This window comes from Tyto alba, unplaced genomic scaffold, assembly GCF_018691265.1.
Source record: "Tyto alba isolate M040663 unplaced genomic scaffold, T.alba_DEE_v4.0 Super-Scaffold_15, whole genome shotgun sequence".
NCBI lineage: Eukaryota > Metazoa > Chordata > Aves > Strigiformes > Tytonidae > Tyto > Tyto alba.
This window is the reverse complement of record NW_024881277.1, coordinates 10251706-10273867: the sequence shown is the minus strand read 5'-3', so window position 1 is coordinate 10273867 and position 22162 is coordinate 10251706. Positions and strand designations below refer to the sequence as shown.

Genomic DNA, 22162 nt, shown 5'->3' with positions numbered 1-22162 from the left:
AAAGCAAAACAGGAGAGGAAACAAGAGGAAAAATCTAAGAGTTCCCTTTTTTCAGGAGCCTCGACTATACCTTCTCATCCTTGAGTGTTACATCCCTGGCCAGCTCTTCTTTGTAAAGATGAAGTCCCACAGGGCGCTTCACCTCACGGGTTTCTCAGTCACCCTTATCAGGCAGATGTTCCCAATGTGCTCCAAAACCCTCCTGCATGGCTTGCACCTCACTATATTGCTTTTAATGCTTGCATGCAGCTGGTTCATCTTGACTGGGGCGTCTCTCACAAGAGAACAGTACGAGGAGTTGCAGGGCACTGCCAATACCCCTCCTGGAGGAACTGTGGCTTCTTGGGGGTCTGGTACTGATAAAGCCGTAGGTCTGGACCCAGAGGGGAAGCAGCCCTTTGGGAGGGAGCTGCAGGAACGCATTTAGCTCTGCCTGGGGATGGACAATGAGTCATCTGGGAGCTGAGGGGTCAATATGAGAGGGGAGAACATCATGGACACCACTGCGGTGGGTGGATAACTGCTACAGATCTCCTGATCAGGAAGAGGAAGTAGATGGGGCCTTCTTCAGACACCTCCTCTCTGCTGACATCCCACCTGATCCGTACAGCAGTCGAGTCTCATTGCCAGCCCTTCCCACCCTGGGAGCTTGGGAGGTATTGTACAGTAGTCATGCTCTTGTTGTTGCTCATCCCCATAGAATACTACCCCAGGAAGAGTCCTGAGCAATGTGAGAGGGACAGGATCTCCCATCCCAGGGACTGGAGGTCAGCAATTTGCCCTTTCTCTTAACATAACACATCCAAGTTCACACAGAATCTCTTCCTTTCAATGGCATTTGTCTACCGGTCATAATTTTCTCCAGTTTTCTGCTGTAACCAGCCCCTTGGGAGATTTTGTCAATAGCGTCCTCAGTGGGAGCAATTAACAGTGCAGGAAACTTTGGAGTTTATATCTGATACTGACTCCTTGAGAGGTTTCATCACCTACCTCTCAGTGCCTGAGGTTCATGGAGTTGGCACCAAACCCTCCTGAGGGATCATTAAAGTGCCTTGGGCTGTTGCTGTGGTGCTGAGCTGGGCCGGGCTCCTGGGCCGGAGGGAGCTCCTGGCAAGTGGGCAGCGCTGCAGAGAGACAGCTCTGCCCAGGAGCAGCTCCTCTGCAAAGCGCAGCAGGGCTGGGGGCACTGCCTGCAGGCACCCAGGGCAGAGCAGCGAGGCACACACAGCTTCAAGGCAGCCTGGGCTGGGAGGCTGCTGAGAGCTCCGAGGAGGAGAAAGCGTCAGGGCCCTGGCCACAGTAAGTCTGGGGGTGCAGGGCAATGCAGCTGCAGCTCGGGGAGGGATCTGGGGAAGGCGGCAGAGCCGCCAGGAATCTGCCTCCTGCCTAGAAGAGGAGGAGGATTAGTTGCTCCAGAGCAGGTCTTCCCCTGGTGCCCCCTGCGAGGGCCAGGGCATGAGGGCTGCCTTCTGGCAGGGCCGGCTGCAGGGGTGTGCAGCCGGGTGTGCAGGCAGGGGTGCCCAGGGCTGTCCTTCCCAGCAGGGTCCCTGCACCCCAGGGGGCTGTGTGCTGGGGCAGGGACTCTGCCGCCTGCCAGGGTCAGCACTCAGCCTGCCCGGGGAGCTCCCCACGGCGCTGTGGGGAGAAGCTTGTGGGGGGAAGGAGCAAGCCACTGTAGGGCAGGGTGGTTCTGCTCTCCTGAGGGAGCTGCATGGGTCAGGGCTGATTGCAGCTCCACATCACCCCTGGGACATTTCACAGGGCACTTTTCAAGAAGGACATCAAGGCAGGGTGCTACTGGGCAGTAAAGGAACTTTCCAGGATTGGTGCTTTCACTCTTCAGCTGTGATGGTAGGTGGATATGGTCATGGATCTGTTCAGGTTTGCACAAGAGACAAACAATCCTACAGCATTACAGTGAGTGAGGAACGGGTTTATCAGGAAACCTGCTGAAGTCCCTTCACCCACCTCAGCCTACAGAAAGCATTAACATCACCTTTGTGGTCTCTTCAGGGTTTATCTGAAATTCTCTTCAAGACTTGCCAGCACAGAGATCCCCCTGGTCAGTGTCCTGTTGCCAGAAGGTGTATTCTGGGCAGAGCTGGGGACATGGTGGGTGGGATGGGATCCGTGAGCACGGACAGGGAGGAGATGTGGGGACAGAGAAACAGTTCCTGGCAAATAGAGCTCCCAAGCAGGATCCCAGGGAGTGCTAAGCCATCCCTTGGGGGTTGTCAGTCTCCTCACAGATTCCTTTCCTTCTCTCTGACAGGGGCCATGTCCTGCCCTCTCCATCATAACTGCACCTCTGTGGTGGTAAAATGATTTTTCAGACCTATCCATGCAGATTGGAGAAATAAGACTCCCCTGCTTTCATTAGAGTCCAGTTACTTTTTTTTTTTTTTTTTTTTTTGAGAGAGAGTAATTTTTCTGTGCAGTCATCCTCCAGATAGCAGAAATGAAAGCACATGGCAGCTGGGAACAAGCTTGATTGATGCTGCTGCTCTCCTGACTCTGCACTGAGCAAGAGACAGCTGAGCCCTTCTGCCTGTCTTGTCTTAAGACTCCACACTTTCAGTCATAAAGTTGAGGATTTCTAGAAGTAGTACTCATCAGATGTGATGATGGTGGAAAATAAAAGGACACAGAGAAAGTTATCATAACACATGCTAAACCTCTCTTCTGCATCCCACTCTCTTGGGAGTCATAAGTGCAGATATTAAACATTTCTATTAAGGGTGAATTGCATCTGACATCCCTTGTGAACACTGGAGGAGACAAGAACCAGCTCCCATGTCCTCATGGCAGCAGGGCAGAGCTGGCTCCTTGGCAGCACATGGGCAGAGGTCCTGCTCCTCAGAGCAAACAAAGGAAATGTGTTGGAATTGGGAGTTGGGGGGAGGGATTTTGTTGAGAAATACAGTGGCTTTGCTTGCAGGCTGTCACAATTGTCCCATCTTTTCCTTCATAGGCCGCTGTACCCATGTCAAGAACCAGCTGATGTCCAACAGCAGCTCCATCACCCAGTTCCTCCTCCTGGCATTTGCAGACACACGGGAGCTGCAGCTCCTGCACTTCTGGCTCTTCCTGGGCATCTACCTGGCTGCCCTCCTGGGCAACGGCCTCATCATCACAGCCATCGCCTGCGACCACCACCTCCACACCCCCATGTACTTCTTCCTCCTCAACCTCTCCCTCCTCGACCTGGGCTCCATCTCCACCACTCTCCCTAAAGCCATGGCCAACTTGCTCTGGGACACCAGGGCCATCTCCTACCAAGGCTGTGCTTCTCAGGTCTTTTTCTTTTTTCTAATGATCTCAGCAGAGTTTTATCTCCTCACCATCATGGCCTACGACCGCTACGTTGCCATCTGCCAACCCCTGCACTACGGGACCCTCCTGGGCAGCAGAGCTTGTGTCCACATGGCAGCAGCTGCCTGGGGCGGTGGGATTCTCACTGGTCTGCTGCACACAGCCAACACATTTTCAATACCTTTCTGTAAAGGCAATGCCCTAGACCAGTTCTTCTGTGAAGTTCCCCATATCCTCAAGCTCTCCTGCTCAGGCATGTACCTCAGGGAGGCCGGGTTTATTGTGATTAGTGTCTGTGTAGCATTTGGGTGTTTCATTTTCATTGTGCTGTCCTATGTGAAGATCTTCAGGGCCGTACTGAGGATCCCCTCTGAGCAGGGACAGCACAAAGCCTTCTCCACGTCCCTCCCTCATCTGGCTGTGGTCTCCGTGTTTATCAGCACTTCATTTTTTGCCTACCTGAAGCCCCCCTCTATCTCCTCTCCACTCCAGGACCTGGTGGTGGCTGTGCTGTACTCAGTGGTGCCTCCTGCAGTGAACCCCCTCATTTATAGTATAAGGAACCAGAACCTTAAGGATGCAATTCAGAAACTGGTGACCAGATGTTTTTTTAGAAGGAATATACTGCCCATCTTCTCCTTATCACTTTTAATATAACTCATTACAGTCTCAACCTGTCTTTTATATATTTTGTAGTTGTTGATGTTATTGTTGATTTTTTTTTTTTTTTTCGCTTCTGATTAAGTCGTCCATAAAGTGTTTTCACTATTCATACCATTTCAAATTCATTAGCTGTCTGTCTGGTTTGACCCAGAGACAGTGTAAATGAATTTCCACACCCTCTGCATTTAAACACTAAAAAGGACCCTGCAGTGATTTTTTTGTCCGAGGCTTTTTTTCCAAGACCTTCTCTGGAGCTGCTGCATCAGCTCCTGCATACAGAGTCCCTGTACAGCAGATCTGTGACAGAGCTAGCCTCTCTAACAGCATCTCCATCATGAAAGGGGATCTCCTCAGGCCAGTGCCCAAACGCTTAGGGATTTTTCCAACATGCCCAAGGAATAGACTCCAAAGTGGACTGTTTCTCTGCTTGTTTCCCCATGGGCTCAGTGGGATGGCTCCCAGTATGGTCTTGCAGGGACTGAGGAATGGCTCAGGTGTTACTTGTTGGACAGCACCCACACAGATGGTGAATGATCTCCAGTTAAACTCCCTGGAGCTCTACAGCATGTGATAGGACTGATGGCAGATGATTTTTTTTTCTGGAAGGAGTCTGAAACTGCCAGCAGAGTGCAGGTGATCTAGGTGATCTTCAGGATCAGCGTGTGCCAGTAGGTCAGCAGTGAGTGGAGCCCACTGAGCACAAACGTGTCCAAGGTGGAGGGACCCAGATATAATGTGCTAAATCTGGGTTTGAAGTGTTGAGTGAGGGCTCTGAACCACCAAGGGACACAGCAGGCACAGGGAAAGGAGCCTGGTGAGTGATTTGTTCCACCATCAGTGGACTCTTGTAGCCTAGAATCCAGTGCAGCACCCAAACACATCTTGTGGTGTGGGAAATAAGGCAGGGTACCTCTGAGCACCCTCCATGGCCACATAAGTGCTTCTGTGGGAGGCAGTTGGTGGCAGTGATGTCCCTGAGCTGGGTCTGCCTCCCAGCCTGACCAGCACAGCCCTGTAAAATCACCATGTGACCCCAGACAAGCCCACTTGTTCCTCAGAGCAACACCAGCAGCTCATAGGCTGCGGAGAGCATGGAAAGCGGATGCAGAACTGGCTGTCCAGGCCAGCACAGATGTGCCCACCTTGAGGAAAGGTCCTGTGGAGAGGTGGGATGTCCTGGGAGAAGAGCAGGACACTGTGTGCACGGAGGGCAGACGTGGAAAGAGAAATTCTTTGATGTAGGTGCCAGATGAGGGCAGCGGGAGCTGCCTGAGGAGTTCCAGAGCCAGGACTCTGCGCTGTCCTGGGGAGCGGGGCTGGCCTGGGGGCTGTAGGCTCCTGGCAGGGGATCTCCAGGCCACGACAGCAGGAGAGACACTGACAGTGACCTCCATCTCCTCCTTTCTGCGGGGCCAGACCAGACTGGGCTGCTCTGCTCAGCTGGGGAGAAGGCTGGGGAGTGGGGAGAGCTGGGAGGGGGTTGAGATATCTGGGTGCAGCAGTGCTGGGCAAGGGATAACAGCGCTGTACCGCTGAAGTGTGTGAGTGTGCAAGGTCAGGGCACACAGCTGTGTCTTTGCACAGCCAGGCCTCTCCTGGGAGAGACATGAAGGACCATCAGAGCAGGACCTGCTCTCTGCCCGTGTGTGCTGGACACCCCAGGAAAGCTGCCCCAGAGTGATCGTCACACACCAGCCAGTAACAACCACCATTTCCAGCACGGGCCTCTCACCCCAGCTCAGAGAGGTTGTTTAAGTAGGTCAGCAGTCCATGTTTGTATTGTACAGATGAGTCGTGAGTATGCAAATTGTGTGCATGTGGGGAGATGAACCTGAATGAGCACAGATGCCCTCAGCTATTCCCGGGGATCCCATGAACGTCTGTGGGACAGACAGTGTCTCACAGTCACTTCACTTTGAGCGTACTGTCCCCTGGGAACCCACCAGAATGCAGCACTGGGATGTGCTTCCTCGAGCTGAGGTCCCCGTGTCCATTCCTCATGCCTCGGGGCACCTCAGAGGAGTGCAGAGCAGGGTGGTACACTGCGAGGCTGAGGTGCCTGCCAGCCTCTGGGAGCGGCAACTGGAGGCCAGAGAGACACTACAGTTGTGAGAGTGCACTGCCTCTGCGTGTGCAAGGGAAGGACTCGTGCCTCTGAACACCCCTGTGGGCATGAAGAGCACATGAGGCCAGCTCAGATGTGGATACTTCACAGAGACCTGACATTTCTATGTGTGCCTCCAGGAACAATTCCCACCATCCCCATGAGATTTATCTCACTCGCCATGGAAAGGCTCATGGTCATTTCCTCTGTCTGCTATGATATTCTGCCCCGCCTTTCTAGCCTGTGCCTTCAAATACCCATTCCTTCAGATTCCTGCCCTGCTGTGGGAAAGATCAAAGCACAGTGGAAAAGTAGGCCTGTGAAAATCCTGGATACATACAGATGAAACCAACAAGCTCAAGATCTGTCTTCTTTTCCTGACTAGCAAGGACCAAGCTCCGCAGTGCCTGCGTCCCCACTTGGTGCCTCTGCCCGGGTGCTGCTGTGGAGATCACCTGGATCATGGGTCACATCACTATGAAAATCCTTAAGAGTCACAGGGTGGGGAAAATGGCTTGTAAATACTGGGTTTATGATACTAGGTGGATTCTTGCTTTTAATGACCGGCATTGCAGCAGGTAGATGTATGCTTTCTCACCTTCTGTCTTCTCTTTCCTCTGTACCTATTTGCTATGAATGGATCACAACAGTCAATGAACTTGGAGTGTTTGAGCCACGGGGTAGGATGTGAGAGCCAACTTGTTACTCCATGAAACAAGTGCTGAGAAAAACAGCCAGAGGAAAACAGGGGATGAGAAAAACAACCTGAGAAAGAGCCTGAGGGGGAACAGAGGCCCTTCCAAGCTGAGGAATGCCTCAAAGATTCGCAAGTAACAAAACTCTAGTCACGGGGTGAATAATGTGGTGTCTGGAGGTGATGAGGCTGCCCAAACAGCACAGGGTGCAGTGGGGAGGGAGCCATGTGAAGGCAGGACGGCTCTGCCCTGGGGCAGCTTGTAAAGTTTCAAGGGCCACCTGACTGCTGAATGACCTTTGCTTCATTAGCCACGAAATGCATATTAAAGTTGTCACCCCTGAATATCTCATAAGGCACCTTACTCTTCCCCATATGGGAAGTATGTGGGTCGGCCTAGGGGATGGACCCAAGGAAAGTCTGTGTAAACCGGGGCGTGGGGGCCGAGAAGCAAACAAGCGAGCAAGCAATAGAAAGAAGTGAAGGAGACAGATGCATCCCTGATGAACTCAGACGGGACCAACACAGGACCACAGACCAATGATATCTATTTTCTCTCTCTCTTGTTTTATTTTTCCCCTTTTCACTAGGCATACTAGATCGCTTGCCATAATTCATTATGTACTTAGCCAATTATTGTGTATCGAATTAGTACATTGTGGGGAAATTAATAAATGTTTGTGCATGGACTTTGAGACTTGTCTCACCGTTGTCCACCCCACTAGGGATTTGCGAATTGATGTCACTTGTCTCTTGTCCGAGCGGGACGTGGCAATAACCAACTGTGTGAACTATGATGGAAGAAGCTAAAAAGAAAGAATGGGTAGTATTTCAAGAGCCGTTGTTGAAAGACAAACAAAATGAATTATATGAACCAGATTTGGTATTTGTTAAAGAGGAAAAAGCCTTTGCGGTAAATGTCACAATTAGGCATGAAAGTAAATCAACATCTTTGGTGGAAGCAGCAACAAACAAGGTAAAGAAATATCAACACCTCAAAGATGAAGTTCAAGAATTGACAAATGCTACTGTTATTAAATTTATAGCATTTCATTTGGGTGCAGGTAGCAAATGGTATCAGGGCAATTATGAATTGTTGGCAGAATTGGGATTGAATGGGGATGGTCATGGGATTAATTTTGCATTTGAGGATGTTCCTGAGGTGCTCCTGTTCCTCAGGGACATCTCATGGGGTCTTCAAGGACTTGGGGACACCCTCTGGGGTTCTCATGTCCTGGCGACATCCCAAAGGAAGTTTTTCCCTTGATGACATCTTCATGGAGATCTTGTCTCCCTCTGGGAAGTCTCTGCGTCTCCTTCTCCCCCCGGGGATCTCCCCAAGGGGTCTCTCATGACAGGGGGTCATCTTCAGTCCCATTCCCCTCCTCCCTGGGGCCATCTCCAAGGTCCCATCTCCCTTGGGGGTGGCCCCATGCCTCTTAAGGACATCTCCAGTGGTGGCATTGCCCTCATCATCATCCTCCCAAGGGATTTCCCCATCCCTCTGCTCTCTGAAGATGCAGAAGAGTGGTCCATGACCCAGAACAATGTTGTCAGCCATGGTCATCACTTGTCAATGACATAAAAGTTATTTTTCAGTATATATTGCCTAGCGTGGCTGGGGCAGCTGCTGGGGAATGCGGGGTGGCTGGGAGAACACTTTGGGGCACAGGCAGTGCCTGAGGGAAATCTCCTGAGGGGGCTTCCACGAGCCCGGGGCCATTCAGCCGTGGCTGCAGATCTGGTGCCCAACTCCGGCGGGCAGAGTCAGAGCCTGGAGCATCTCCCCTCACCCCAGCCGTGCTCACGCTTCTGCTTATCATGGGCAGTCGTGCTTGCTCAAGTCGTGCTGTGCTTCTCCCTGCCAGGGGTTCAGCCAGCTGCAAGAGCTCTCCATCAGCCTCTTCAGAGATGGGATGAAGACCGTGGTGGGCAAAACCAAGAAAGAGTTGAGGAAGAAAGCACGGATGGGCCTGCTCCTGCTCTTCTTTCGCATGAGTGACCAGGGCCAGCTCGTGGCCAAGGTACAGATTTCAAAGCTCAGCACTGGTGTGGGAAAGGCACCCTCAGCTGTTTGGGCCAGGGCCTGTCACAGCTTCCCAAGGGTGGGATCACCCCAGGAACAAAGCCAAAGCTGTTTGGTTGGAAAAGAGATGAGAAGTCAAAAACCTTCTGTGATTTTGTCCTGGGTTGAGTGAATGGTGGAGTTTTTTGGTGACAGGGGAGGGGGCTATCGGGGCAGCCCCATGTGAGAAGCTTCTCAAAGCTCTCCCAGCTCTAAGTCAGCTCCACTTCTGTTTGGGAAATTGAGCCAATCAGCTGCGCCTGTGCGATAACGTATTTAAGAAGGGACATGGTGACAGGCAGTTGGACTTGTGAGGAGGAGTTGCTGCAGCTGCATGAACACCAAGGTCAGTGGAGGAACGGAGGAAGAAAGGAGGGGGGAGGTGTGCCGGAGCAGAGATCCCCCTGTATCCTGTGGTGAGACAGGCAGGGCGGCCCCCCCTGCCACCCATGGAGATACACGGTGGAGCAGACATTGATTTATGGCCTGTTGCTTCCTGCTCAAATGATCAAAGTTCTGTGCCCGAAGAAGGCCGGGGTCTCATGGGAAAAGGCAGCCCCACTGTTGTAATTCAGTGCTGGGAGGATTGCAGCATGCGGGGGTGTCCCACGCCGGAGCAGCTCGGGAAGGGCTGCAGCTGTGGGAGGGAATCCAGTCGGAGAAAGTTAGTGACCCATGACAGGAGCAGTGTGGGGAATGCTGCGGCCCATGAGAGTAACTCATGTTGGAGAAAGTTTGTGGAGGACTGTCTCCTGTGACAGGGGGACAACGATGGAGCAGGAGGAACAAGTTCTGGACACTCCCCTCACTGAAGATAAGGGAAGTGGCAGCGCTGACTGCACCCCCCATTCCCTGCCCCTGCACCACTGGGGGAGGAAGTAGAGATATCGGGAGCAGAGCTGAGCCCGGGAAGAAGGGAGGGGTGGGGGGAAGGTGTTCTCAAGATGTGGCAATGCTTCTCACTGTCCTACTCTGTTATGTGTTGTTGTTAGTGTCCGTAATAAATGTATGGGTTTTTTTTCTTCCCCTAACGAGTCTGCCTTTTGCTCGTGATCATAAAGGGGAATTTTTCCCCATCTCAGTCCTATCTCGAACGCCAAACCTGGCTCTCTGTCCCTTCTCATTGACGGAGGGGAAGGGAGAGAGAGCTGCTGCGTGGTGGTTGGCTGCCAACCAGGCCTAAACCACGACAGCTTTCTGTTAAGCTTGAGTGAATCTCACACATGTAATGTCATCGAGGGGCAGAGGCAGGGCTCAGCAGAGGGCCCAAAGGAAAGGGCCGTCCTGGGAACATGCTGGGGTGTCTGACCATGGGGCTCTGGGACACAGTGGGGGGCACCAGGGAGGTCCCAGGGAACTTGAAGGCAAAGGGGGGCCTAGAGGCACCCTGAGAGCCCCCAGGTGCCCAGGGCTGAGCCAGCCCTGTGCCCCCCCAGGGGACACTCTCCCCTCCCTGCATGGGCGGTGGGTCACCGTGGGGCCCTTTGTGACCTCCCTGTGTGACCCCCCACTGCCCTGCGTGTGCTCAGCGCGGCTGTGGCCCCCAGCCCGCAGTGTCCGGTAGGACGGTGACGGGACAGGGCAGGAGCAGAGGGTCGGCGAGGAGCCCCCGAGTGCAGCCCACGTCTTTCCCTGCTGTCCCCACCACACCCATGGCACAGAGACCTTCGGCGAAAGCTTCCCCCCTTCCCCACCCCTGCCCCTTCCCTCCGTCCCGCAGGATGGCGGAGAGACCCCTCAGCCGCCCCAGGGTGGCCTGGCAGGAGGACGGGGCTCCCGAGGAGAGCAGCTCTCTGCCGGAGCCCCACGAGGAGCGCTGAGGGGTCTAAAGTGGTGGTGTAGGGTCTAGGGGCCAGGCCCCCAGTGCAGTGGGGTTTCTTAGGGTGCTCGACATCCCGCACAGGGGTCTGAGGTTCACTGAAAGACTCAGGAGGGGTCCTGAGTGGACTAGAGCCTTCCTAAGAGAGCTACAGGGCAGATGGAGGAGTCTGTGGTTGGACTGTGCCCCATAGCCCCGTGCTCTCTCCAGCTGGCGCAGGACAGCAGCAGGGCTGAGGAATCCGTGACTCAGAGCCTGCCGTACCTGGAGGACGACCAGGTCACCTTGCGAGAGGCGGCCGTCAGGTTCCTCGGTGAGTCACAGCCCCCGGGGTCCCTCTTCTGGCAGCCCGGCCCCAGCCCCCGCCGCTGCGCTGGCAGCGAGGAGCAGCCCTGGGGCTGCCAGAGCCCCGGCTGCCCCGTGCAGGGCCTTGGCCTCCCTCTCCCAGCCCTTCCCATGCCGGTGGCCTTGGTGGCCGCCTTGCCCGGTCCCCCCCGCCTCGGCTACTGGCCTGCCCTGGGCTCAGCCCTGCGGAGGGGCAGGAGGGCGTGCAGCCGAGCCGGCGGGGCCGGGGGCTGCGCTGCTGGGAGCGTGCTGGGCAGCGGGCGCTCAGACGATGCTCTGTGCCCAGGGCTTGCTGCGCAGCCCCTCAGGGACCAAAGCCAGGAGAAGCTGCCCGAGATCTGCACCGGTGAGTCGGGAGCACGGGCTGGAGGGGATGCCGGGGGGTCTCTGCACACACGGGGGCTCATCGCGGCTCTGTTCCTTTCGCTCCCAGCCCTGCAGCCCCTGCAGAATGACAGAGAACCCTCCTTCTGTTCCCTGGCCGCTCAGACCGTCTGCATCCTGAGCTCGCAAACGCAGCAGCAGACACCAGGATGCACCCTGCGAGTGCTGGGCTGCTGGTGCTGCTAAGCCAGGCTGAGGGGCAACTTCCCTCGGGGAAATGGCTGCAATTTAATAAAGCTGGGACAAGCCCAACCCCATGGTGTCCTTCCGCTGTGCAGCACCCACAGCGTGCTGAGCAGAGAGTGTCACTGCCGGCCTGTCCCGCTGCCTGCAGGACAGCTGCCCCTCGGCACAGCCTGGCCCCAGGCTTGTTTTACACGGGTTCCCCTCGGGGAGGCTTTCCCCAGTACAAGCCACCTTCGGTCACCCCTGGGGAAGTCTCTTCTTTCGGGAGGCAGAGGGCAAAGGGAAATGGCAGCCCGCTTTAGGTGCTGGTTCCAAAAGTCTCTTGGGCCAGAAATAGTTACCAGCAAGGTATTGCCCAAAGTTAATGGGAGATGCCTCTTGTAGTTTATTTTTTCTCTTTACCACACTACCTTCATTTTACAGGTCATATTTATTTGATAGGAGTGCTGAAGAGGTGTAACTTGTTTAAAGAGTGTTTTCTCTGACCTGAACGGAAGTTTCTACAGATGAATGTGCTGTGCCTTTGTTTATGACAAAATGTTTATGACTATGGCTTCAGTTTTTTCAAACATCCTTATTTGGTCAGGGAAAAATTTTTCTCCTAGATTTCACCTGAGATTTCTCCCCAGACTGCAATTTCAGTTGTCATTCCGTGCTGCTTGCTTAACATTTGTGCCTTTTCAGCTGAATAAGATACCTTGCAATTGTCATAAAACCACTGTATGTTAATTAAGTACCAGTGCAATTAAATACCATCAGCACCTTTGCCTCTCAGAGGAGGAGGAGGGTACGATCAGGTGCTACTTGGTTAATAGTCAGGGTGACTTCTTCCCGAGTACCAAGAAGAGCAGACCCATCTCCATTTCCCGGGATCGCAGGGGTGCAGGGACTTGCCTCTTGGCCGAGCGAGAGAAACAGAACCCGGGAGTGTGGACTGAGATCCAAACCCCGCACCCGTTAGCCAGCGCTGATTCTCAGGGTGAGGGTGAGGGACTGGGACTGGCGCTGCTCTCGGCAGTGACTGGCCCCACAGACACCGCTCTCAGCTTGTCAGTCCCGCCGGCAGTCCCTGAGCTCAGCAGAGACAGATCCTCTGGTGCCAGCCTGGGCAGCTCTTCTGCTTCCAGCATCTCAAGGGGGGCTGCAAAGAAGAGGGAGACTCCCTTGTTACAAGGAGTCCCAGGGAAAAGCCAAGGGCGAGTGGGCACGAGTTACTGCTGGGGACATTCCAGTTGGACACAAGAGGAACATGTTTCACCACAAGAACAATAATCTCCCCAGGGCAGTGGTGGATCCCCCAACAGCGGACACTTTTAAGATTCAGCTGGGCAGAGTGCTGGGCCACCTTGTCTAGGCCGGCCTTTGCCAAGGAAGGTTGGACCAGCTGATCCTCGAGGTCCCTTCCACCCTGGGATTCCGTGATTCTGGTTCCGCTGTCTGAGATGTGTGTTTTTCAGAAAATGAAAAAGTCATAAAGTAAGGGTTCTAGTTAGACCTGTTAATACCAGAGACGTGAACAATTCCGTTCATATACAAAGGATACAAGGAACAGGCTCCTTTGTGTGCACTTTGTAGACAAGATCAGCAGGGCTGCGTGCCGAGCAGCAGCCCAAACTGTGAGCTGTGACCATCAGTGGGTAAAGTGAGTTAAGGTCTGTACTTCAAAACAACCACCCGAGACCCTTCCCCGATTCTGTACGCTTGTGCAGAGGTAGTTTCACAGGCATTAGATTTTAGAATTTATATTAGAAATTAGAGGAATTAAATTATATGAATGCTAGAAATTATATGATTGATTATTTAGAATTTCTACGAATGTTTTTTTTTTTTTTTTTTCTGTATATTATGAGTGTGCTTTTGTCCCTGGGTGTGCCTGTTAGGAGGAAAGATCTCCCACGCACCCAGCACTGTAATAAAAGCGTTGGATTTTTAAACTCTCATTTGGCTTGGGGAGTTTTCTTGGTTACAATTTTCAGGAATATCCCCGCTCCCCCCAGCTCCCCTGGATTTTCTGAGCTGAGCTGATCCGTCATTTCCATCCTACAAATCCATGTGCTCTGACGAACTTCCCCCCCCAGCGCCGCTCAGCACAGAGGTGAACTGCCCGGCGTGCCCCGAGCGGCGACACGGGGCGTAAAATAACACGGGGAAGGGAGGTGACACCCCCACGTTGCACGAGGACCCTGCACAAACACCCCCGTTGCATGAGGACCCTGCACGCGGCTCCTTGCACGCCCGCCCCCTTCACACCGGGCACTGTGCGCATGCGCGCATCCCGGGGCAGGGACTACAACTCCCAGCGTGCCCCGCGCGGGAGGAAGGGGAGCCGCGCGTTGATTGGTTGTGGAGGGGGCGGGGCCGGGGCGCGCGGCGGGGCCCGCTCTTTGTCGGAGGTGGAGGAGCAGTGGGGGGGGCGGGCGGAGCTGCGGAGCCCAGGAGTGGGGCTGGTGGGGGCTCCGTGCTTTGGGGGGGCTGTGAGCATCTGGGGAGGGGGCTGGGGGGCTGCGGCCCCCCGGGGGGCCCGGGAGCGGCGGGTGGGTCCCGGGGGTGCCGGGAAGTGGGGCTGGGCAAAGGCTCGGAGCCACTCGGGGGGCCGAGGAGTGGGGCGGGGGGGGCTGCAGGCGGCCCCGGGGTTGGGGAGTGGGGCGGGGGGTGGTGGGGGGACTGGCGGGGGGGGCTGGGAGCCGCCGGCAAGGGCTGGGGGAGCCCCGAGCCCGGGGGGGCTGTGAGCCGGGGGGGTCCCGCCCCTTTCCCTGCCCGCCCCAGGCCCCAGCCCGGGGTCCCGGCCGAAGCCCCTCGAGGAGCTGATTTGGCCGCCCCGAGGGACGGCTGGGGGGGCAGCCCCGAGCTGCTCGGCTGGGGCCTCGTTCTTGGGGCAAGAGGCAGCGGGGGCCTGCGCAGCGCTGGGGGTTGGCGCTGAAAATCCCAGCTCGGGGGGGTCGGGGCTGCTTCCCCCTCCCGGGGCGGCTCCTGCTCCGCCAATTCCAGCCAGCAGCCCCGCAGCTTCATCCGGGCTGCTTGGGGTTGTGCTCTTCTTCAAACGCCAGTTGCAGAAATCAGGCTAGTGTTTGAACAGGTTTTGGTCGCTGTGATGACTGCAACAGGCTTCAAAGATGGACCTCAGCAATTCAGTAGTCCCAGACCTTCCCCTTTGTGCCTTTAATTAAGGAATAATTTGAAAACTGATGAAAACTAATGGGTGTTTGGGCCGTGCAGAGTCTTTCTTTGCATGGGGGAACAGATTTGGGTTTTCTTGGCTTAGTTACTGTCCATGGAGGCAAGGAAGGAGAAACCAAGCAGCAGTGATGTCTTTTCTTTAGATTTAAGACATGCATAAAAACACCTAACTAAAAGAAGCCAATGTTAAATTGTCTTGTTTAATGTTAGCAGGAAGCTGATGGGACTATCCTTAAATCAAAACTGATACAAAACAGAAATGTGTCCTAAGCATCTTCTGTGTGTAGTGTCACCCTTAGTGGATTTCAAACCCTTTAATTTCCTGGTGATAGGTTATAAATGTTTAGAGCAATGCAAATAAGTTGTATTAAGATGGTAGCAACTTGATTATTTTCTTATATCCACAAATGTTTTTTAAAAAAGTAGTTGGATTTCTAATTGTTGTGGTTTAGGCCTGATTGGCAGCCAACCACAACGCAGCACCTCTCTCTCCCTTCCCCTCCGGCAATGAGAAGGGACAGAGAGCCAGGCTTGGAGTTCAAGATAGGACTGGGATGGGGGAAAATCCCCCTTTTATGATCACGAGCAAAAGGCAGACTCGTTAGGGGAAGGAAAAAAAGAACATACATTTATTACAGACACTAACAACACATAACAGAGTAGGACAGTGAGAAGCGTTGCCACATCTTGAGAACACCTTCCCCCCACCCCTCCCTTCTTCCCGGGCTCAGCTCTGCTCCCGATATCTCTACCTCCTCCCCCAGTGGCGCAGGGGCAGGGAATGGGGGGTGCAGTCAGTGCTGCCACTTCCTTCATCTTCGGTGAGGGGAGTGTCCAAAACTTGTTACCCCCTGCTCCATCGTGGTCCCCCTCTCACAGGAGACAGTCCTCCACAAACTTTCTCTGACTTGAATTCCTCCCACGGGCCGCAGTGTTCCCCACACTGCTCCGTCATGGGTCACTAACTTCCTCCGACTGGAGTCCCTCCCACGGCTGCAGCCCTTCCCGAGCTGCTCTGGCGTGGGACACCCCCACATGCTGCAATCCTCCCAGCACTGAATTACAGCAGCGGGGCTACCTTTTTCCATGAGACCCCGGCCTTCTTCGGGCACAGAACCTTGATCAGCCGAGCAACAGGCTGTAAATCAATGTCTGCTCCACCGTAGATCTCCATGGGTGGCAGGGGGGGCCGCCCTGCTGTCTCCCCACAGGATACAGGGGGGTCTCTGCTCCGGCACACCTCCCCCCTCCTTTCTTCCTCCGTTCCTCCACTGACCTTGGTGTTCATGCAGCTGCAGCAACTCCTCCTCACAAGTCCGACTGCCCGTCACCACGTCCCTTCTTAAATACGTTATTGCAGAGGCGCAGCCGATTGGCTCAATTTCCCAAACAGAAGTGGAGCTGACTTGGAGCTGGGGGAGCTTCGAGAAGCTTCTCACAGGGGGCCGCCCCGATAGCCCCCTCCCCTGCCACCAAAAAACTCCACCACTCACTCAACCCAGGACACTAATTTAGGTCAAGTTATCTAAAAATCATAAGCAGGACTTTTTTTTTTTCCTCATTTATATTAATTCTGAGTAAAAGAGCAGAAGTTGATTTGGAAACCTGTAAGCTGAAGGGTGTTTTCCAGTGAGGTTTTGGTTTGTTTATTTTTCTTTTTGCTTTTGTGAAGTCCTCAATATTATATTTTCTCCCTCATTATTTCCAGGCTGCAGAACCAGCCTGAAAGGCACGGTGGAATTACTTTTACCATTAGCTGGGCTCCTTCTAAGGATATAGATTGCATCCATACTCAGAAGCCAGTTGCAGCAACGAAGCCGTTTCGGGTATTTGAAGAGGAGGAAGAACTGAATCACCAGTAAAACGAGACTGTAAAATTTGTTAACCTCTTGGGTTTTTCAGGACAAACTTAACATGAGTTTCCTTTACAAGCTGGTGGTTCTTGGTAAACTGAATAACTTGGTCAAAGAATGGATTTCAGAATTTGGTGAGAGCAAGGTAAGGGTTTTTTATATGCTCTTGTCAAAACAGCTGATGCCTTTTTATTTCTTTTAAAGGCCATACTACTAGGATTTATGCTGAAGTGGAACTTTCAACTTTCTTCTAAAGTATTGAGGAGAGCTGTAGTAACTGCCGTTGAAATAAGGTAGAAAAGGTACTACAGTTCACAATCTTGAAGTCCCTGGGGCACTGAATAAATGTGTGAAGTGGCTCTGTGGGTTGACTTGTAGCAGCTAACAAAGCTGAAACAAGGGATTGTGGGGTGAGCTAGATGGGAAACGGGCACTAATCTCGCCCCAAACAGCCTGCAGCACCCAGTGTGGTTTGAAACTATTGCACTAGACTTGACCTTTGCAGAGATTGTGTTTATTTATGTGCATCTGCTGTGGGGAAGACTAATAATAGGTCTTAATTTCTGTAAATTAAGGACTTAATTTCTGTAAAAAGGACTGATACATTACTCATCTCTTTTTTTGAGTTGCAAGCACTCATTTCAGAAAAACAGTAGCAGTCTATTAGACTAACAACTCAGTCTGGGAGTGAGAAAACACTGTTTATGGAGGCTGTTGTAGTCTTTCTAAAGAGCCCGTATGCTACCTAAACTTGCACATAGGTCAATGTGTATCTTATATTATAAAGTAAACACTTTCTCTTCTACACACAGAATCTTCCTCCTTCAGTAGCAGCAGCAAATGTTGGTGGCAAAATATTTACATTTGGTTCTTACAAGCTTCGAGTACACACTAAAGGTAGAACTTCTATTGTCCAGTCATAGTTCTGATGTTTGAAAGTGACTTCCAACAATAACAGAAGAAATGGAATCTCTCTGCAGGTGCTGACATAGATGCTGTTTGTGTTGCTGCTAGACATGTAGAAAGATCGGATTTTTTTCAGTTGTTCTCTTGAAAAACTGAAACATCAGGAAGAAATAAAAAACCTAACAGTGAGTAAGCACTCTCCATGATAATCGTGCAACTTCTACAGTAAGAATGTTCATGTTAAAGAGTCATATTGGTAGAGGATGTCTTACAAGACAAAACTTTAAAATACATTGTTTCTGAGTCCCTTCTAAAATGCTATCTTATGCAGCATGAAAATGCTGAAGTCAAGCTTTTGGTTCCTTTCCCCAGTGGCTGTACACCACGTAAGAATCTTTGTGGTCCGCTTCTCCCCTGCCCTTGGTTTGAGAATGAGTCGGCTGTATCAAAAAGCAAGGCTGTCCCTGGGAGCCCTGCTTTCATCTCAGGTGCAGTAAGGGGCCTGGACATGCACGCCGGGGGAGGAGGGGGCAGCCTGAAAACTCAGGAAGGTGACGGTGATGTGGAAAGGCTCCTGTCAGTCCCTTGGCCGTGCTGTTCCTCTGGATAGACTTTAGGAGCTCTCGTTCATTCTCCTCTGGCCATGTTCCTCTCTGGCTCCTCAGCCTGAGCCTTTGCGGCCGGGATGCACACTGTCAGCTTTCCAGAAAGTTCCCAGGGGCTGTGCTGGGAACATACAGAACTGCTGTGTAAAATGCCCCTCGGGTGCATGCATTGCATACCTCGCAGGTAAAACTGAGCTCCTGGGAAGTGCTTCTCAGCCTGGGCTTCCTCACGCAGACAGTTTGAAAGACTTCACGTGCATAGCTACGGAGCCTTTGTTTAGGTGACTGTCACCTGAAAACAGACTCTCAGCGGGCTGTGGCACAGTTCTGACAAGTGCTCTACAAAACTGAAGACTGTGCCAGAAGGTAGCTGACAGCATCTCAGGCACGGTAGAAAATAAAAGTAGAGAAGACTAGTGCGCGCTGTCAAATGTGGACAGAGTTGGTTAGATTTCTCTGGATGTTAACCAGCAGTAAGATAGCTAGAGAAATCTCTTTTCTTCCTCACTGCCAAGGTAAGTACCTTACAGCCACTGATCCTGGTGGCTCACTGTGCGCTGTTTGTTCATTACAATCCATGATCAGCCTCAGAATCTCTTGGCTAAATAGCTTTTTAAAGCCAGTATTAGTTAGGCTTTAAAAAGCCTAAAGTATTACAGTATTAGTGCTCTACTGCTTGCAGCTTACTACCAATTTTTTTGGTTTGGAAGCAAGTCAGTCTTTATACCAAATAGTTTAGCAGTGTAAATTCTGTATTTTATCACAGTTTAGGGAAAGGATTAAAGTAGCAAGAAATACTTTCTTACACAGTGATCCTCTCCTTTACAAGGCAGTTGAAGATACGTGTGTATCAGTTGTCAAGTTTGAGTTTGATGGCATCGAGGTAAGAATTTTGCTTTTTTTCTTTAAGTAAGGATTTTTTTTTTTTCTTGCTTTGGAATAGGACAACTTTTCAGGGACTTGTGACCTTGCTATTTTACAAGGTTTTTGGTACCTTACAGTGTATTTAGGAAACTGTGATTAAACAGCCTGACCACAGCCTATCCCAGGAGAAGGCACTGCAGTAAAATGGGAGCTGATAGGAAAAGAAGCCCCTAGGAAGCCTGGCGGGCACGGGAACATCAGGGACACCTCTTGCTAAGCCTGTGCTGCAGGCCAGGGCAGCCCACTGGAACAGCAGTTATGTCACAGGGATTGTGCAGCGTGGGAGTAGAGGCAGTGTCCCTGCCAACCCTCCTGAGCTCTGACAAACCAGCTTTCTGCAGGGGGACGGGGATAGTGTAGCTTCACCGTATGGATCATGTGAGCAGGACTGAATGTTTTGTTGCAAATCAAAAATGAAGTGGTTGTGAGACAAACGGTCTGGAAGATGAAAAGTGAAAGCCCCCATTTGACTCCTGCCCAGGTTTGTCAGCTGCAGGAATCCTTGTAGTCTTGAATGCATCTCACACCGTGAGTGCAGACCTGCATGCTGTAGTACCTCAGCACGTTACTGCTCGGTGTCACTATCGCCAAGAGCTTCAGTGACCTTCTTGTGGCCTCTCTCTGGTACAGACATTCACAGAATAATTTTCTTGCCTCAGACTCTACTATAGACCAGATGCTTTGGGATCAAAAGGGCTTACCTGCAGAAAGGAAATGCTCTCTCCTTTGCTGAAGTGTAGTTGAGGTGGCTGAACTTGCATCTTAATTTTATGATTTATGTTCTCTTTTAATGGAAGATGGAAATTGAGAGTAATCTTTTCAACTTAAAACCCCCTTCCTTTCCCTAGCTTAAAAAGGGGGGATACAGTGACGGTTTTGTAAATAAAATATGGAACTTCTAGGCAATTCTCTTGAGTTTTCTGGCAAGTAAATCTCTCGGGACATGTATCTGTAGTCACATAGGTCTAAATACAAATGTTAACCACTCTGTAGTCTTGACTAGCTTTTCCCCCACTGATGTGCTGTTTGAAAATGATGCAGCATTCTAACTCACACTTGGCACTTTTCCCCCTCTTAAGATGGATCTCGTGTTTGCCAGACCATCTGTGCAAACTTTTTCTGATAATCTTGATCTCAGAGGTGACTCATGTCTGTGAAGCCTGGATACGAGATGTATGCGGAGCTTAAATGGTAAGCATATTTACACATTCTTTAAAAAGAAAGTGTTACAGAGCTTGGTATAGAATGCACATGGCACAACCCATCGGTTTCTGTACAAGTTGCAGAAACTGATCTCCTGTCTACTTGAGATCTGAGGAGGTGGCGAGTGGGCTTAAATTGAGATGCTTCAAGGAGTTGTGTGTTTAGATAGACCTGTATCTCATGTTTCTTTGATCAGGGTGTGTGCATTGTTCTAGTTCGCCATAGAAACTGCTTCAGATGAATAGGTAGAGCATTTGATAGAGAAGAATGTGTGGTAATTCATTAAAAAAAAAAATATATATATATTTAAAATACCTGAAGCCTAACTTACTCACTGTTTAACACTGACTAGGTTTAATTGTTCCCTGCTGTCGAAAGAAACAGCTTTTGGAATCCTCCAGAAAGGCCTTATTAAAAATTGTATTCTATAAACTGTGAAAAAGCTGCTGAGGGCATCAGTTACCTGGAGTGATACTGCATGTTGCAGTGTAATCTGTAATTTTTAAGGAAATACAAAGCAAGCAATCCAAACTTGTTTTCATAGGCTTGAACAATGAACTGTGAGCTATTGATCCAGGATAGCATAAAACTGACTTGTACCCGTTACTAGGAACTGCTGCACTTCAACTTTTTTCTTAGAGGCTGCAGAGCTACTGATGAAATACTGCATCCAGAGCCAAATGAAGAGAACTTCCAGCTCACTCTCCGTGCAATTAAACTGTGGGCAAAATGTGAGTAAGGGGATTGTTCATGATCTTTAAACTTTTCACAGGCACCTCGTGCTGAAAAAATAAGACCATTAGCAGTACTTCACCTTTGGATAGCTGTTTAAATGATGGCTTTTAAACTAGAACCTGTTCTTCAGTTTAGATTCACGGTCTGTCCGTGGGGTTGATTCGGTGTGGTTTTTAATGGGGGTAGAGTGGGGAGAAGAGGGGAGTGCCTACAAGACAAGGTGCTGCATTGCTTATCAGGAACCTGACTAGAGGTGATAAAAAGGCAAGTTAAGTATATAAACTTGATACGTAAGGAATAAAAAAATACTGTTTGCGTATGTGTCTAGAGCAAGTGCTACAAGAATGGTAGAATTTTTCGTAAGGGAAGTTGGAGTGAAGCAGTAGCTGTAGCAGTGTAGGCAAATTCCAGAGTAGCAGTATTTTGGGAAGTGGTGTGGTCATGATTCTTCTGCTCATCACTGTTAAGGACCAACAATTTTGGCCTCATTGCATTGCAAAAGTAACTGACTTGGAGGCTAAAGTGTACTGAGTATTCTACAGATTGTGAAGTTGGTGCTGTAAATTTGAAGGAAGGTCCTTGGGTATTGAAGGACTGCAGGCTAACGACACGTACCCATTCTAGGACATGGCATTTACTCCAGCGTGCTGGGATTTCTTGGTGGGGTTTCCTGGGCAGTGCTAGTAGCAAGAACAGGTCAACTCTATCCAAATGCCAAGAAAGGCAAAGCCAAGAGGAGAACAATAACTGCACTCCCAAAAGGGTAGGAGCAAACTGAGGGAGGGCAACTCATCGGCCCCTGTCAGAGTTTCAACACTTGAGATAAACAGAAGAAATAAAATTGTAGGAAGTTAACAGTGGCCGAGAAGCAGGTTATAAATCCATCTGATCCAAATCTCAGAAAGACTTTCAGTATTGATTTGTGTGAATACTAGACCGAGGCTGAAAATTAAGTGTTTGCTTCTGCTTTCCACGTCACGAGAAGATAACTTAAATGGGCTAAACAGTAACGAGAAGATGCTCAAGGCAATAGCAGAGCTTACTGGTTTCCTCCACTGGACCAACTGTTCAGTGAACCAGCTTAACACGGCCAGTCTAAGGATGTCACTGAAGTTGCTTAAAAAAAAAAAAAAAAAAAACAAACAGGTAAGTCCTTATCCTGGAATGTGAAGGCAGCACCTTGGCTC

General features: G+C 51.2%; 1 protein-coding gene and 1 pseudogene across 1 annotated transcript in view; one reads left to right on the top strand and one right to left on the bottom strand.

The window, feature by feature from the left end:
* Positions 1–22162, bottom strand: part of LOC122153118 (olfactory receptor 14A16-like) — a 524294-nt gene that overhangs the window by 460417 nt on the left and 41715 nt on the right. The window lies entirely within an intron of this gene.
* Positions 7567–21742, top strand: LOC122153149 (annotated as a pseudogene).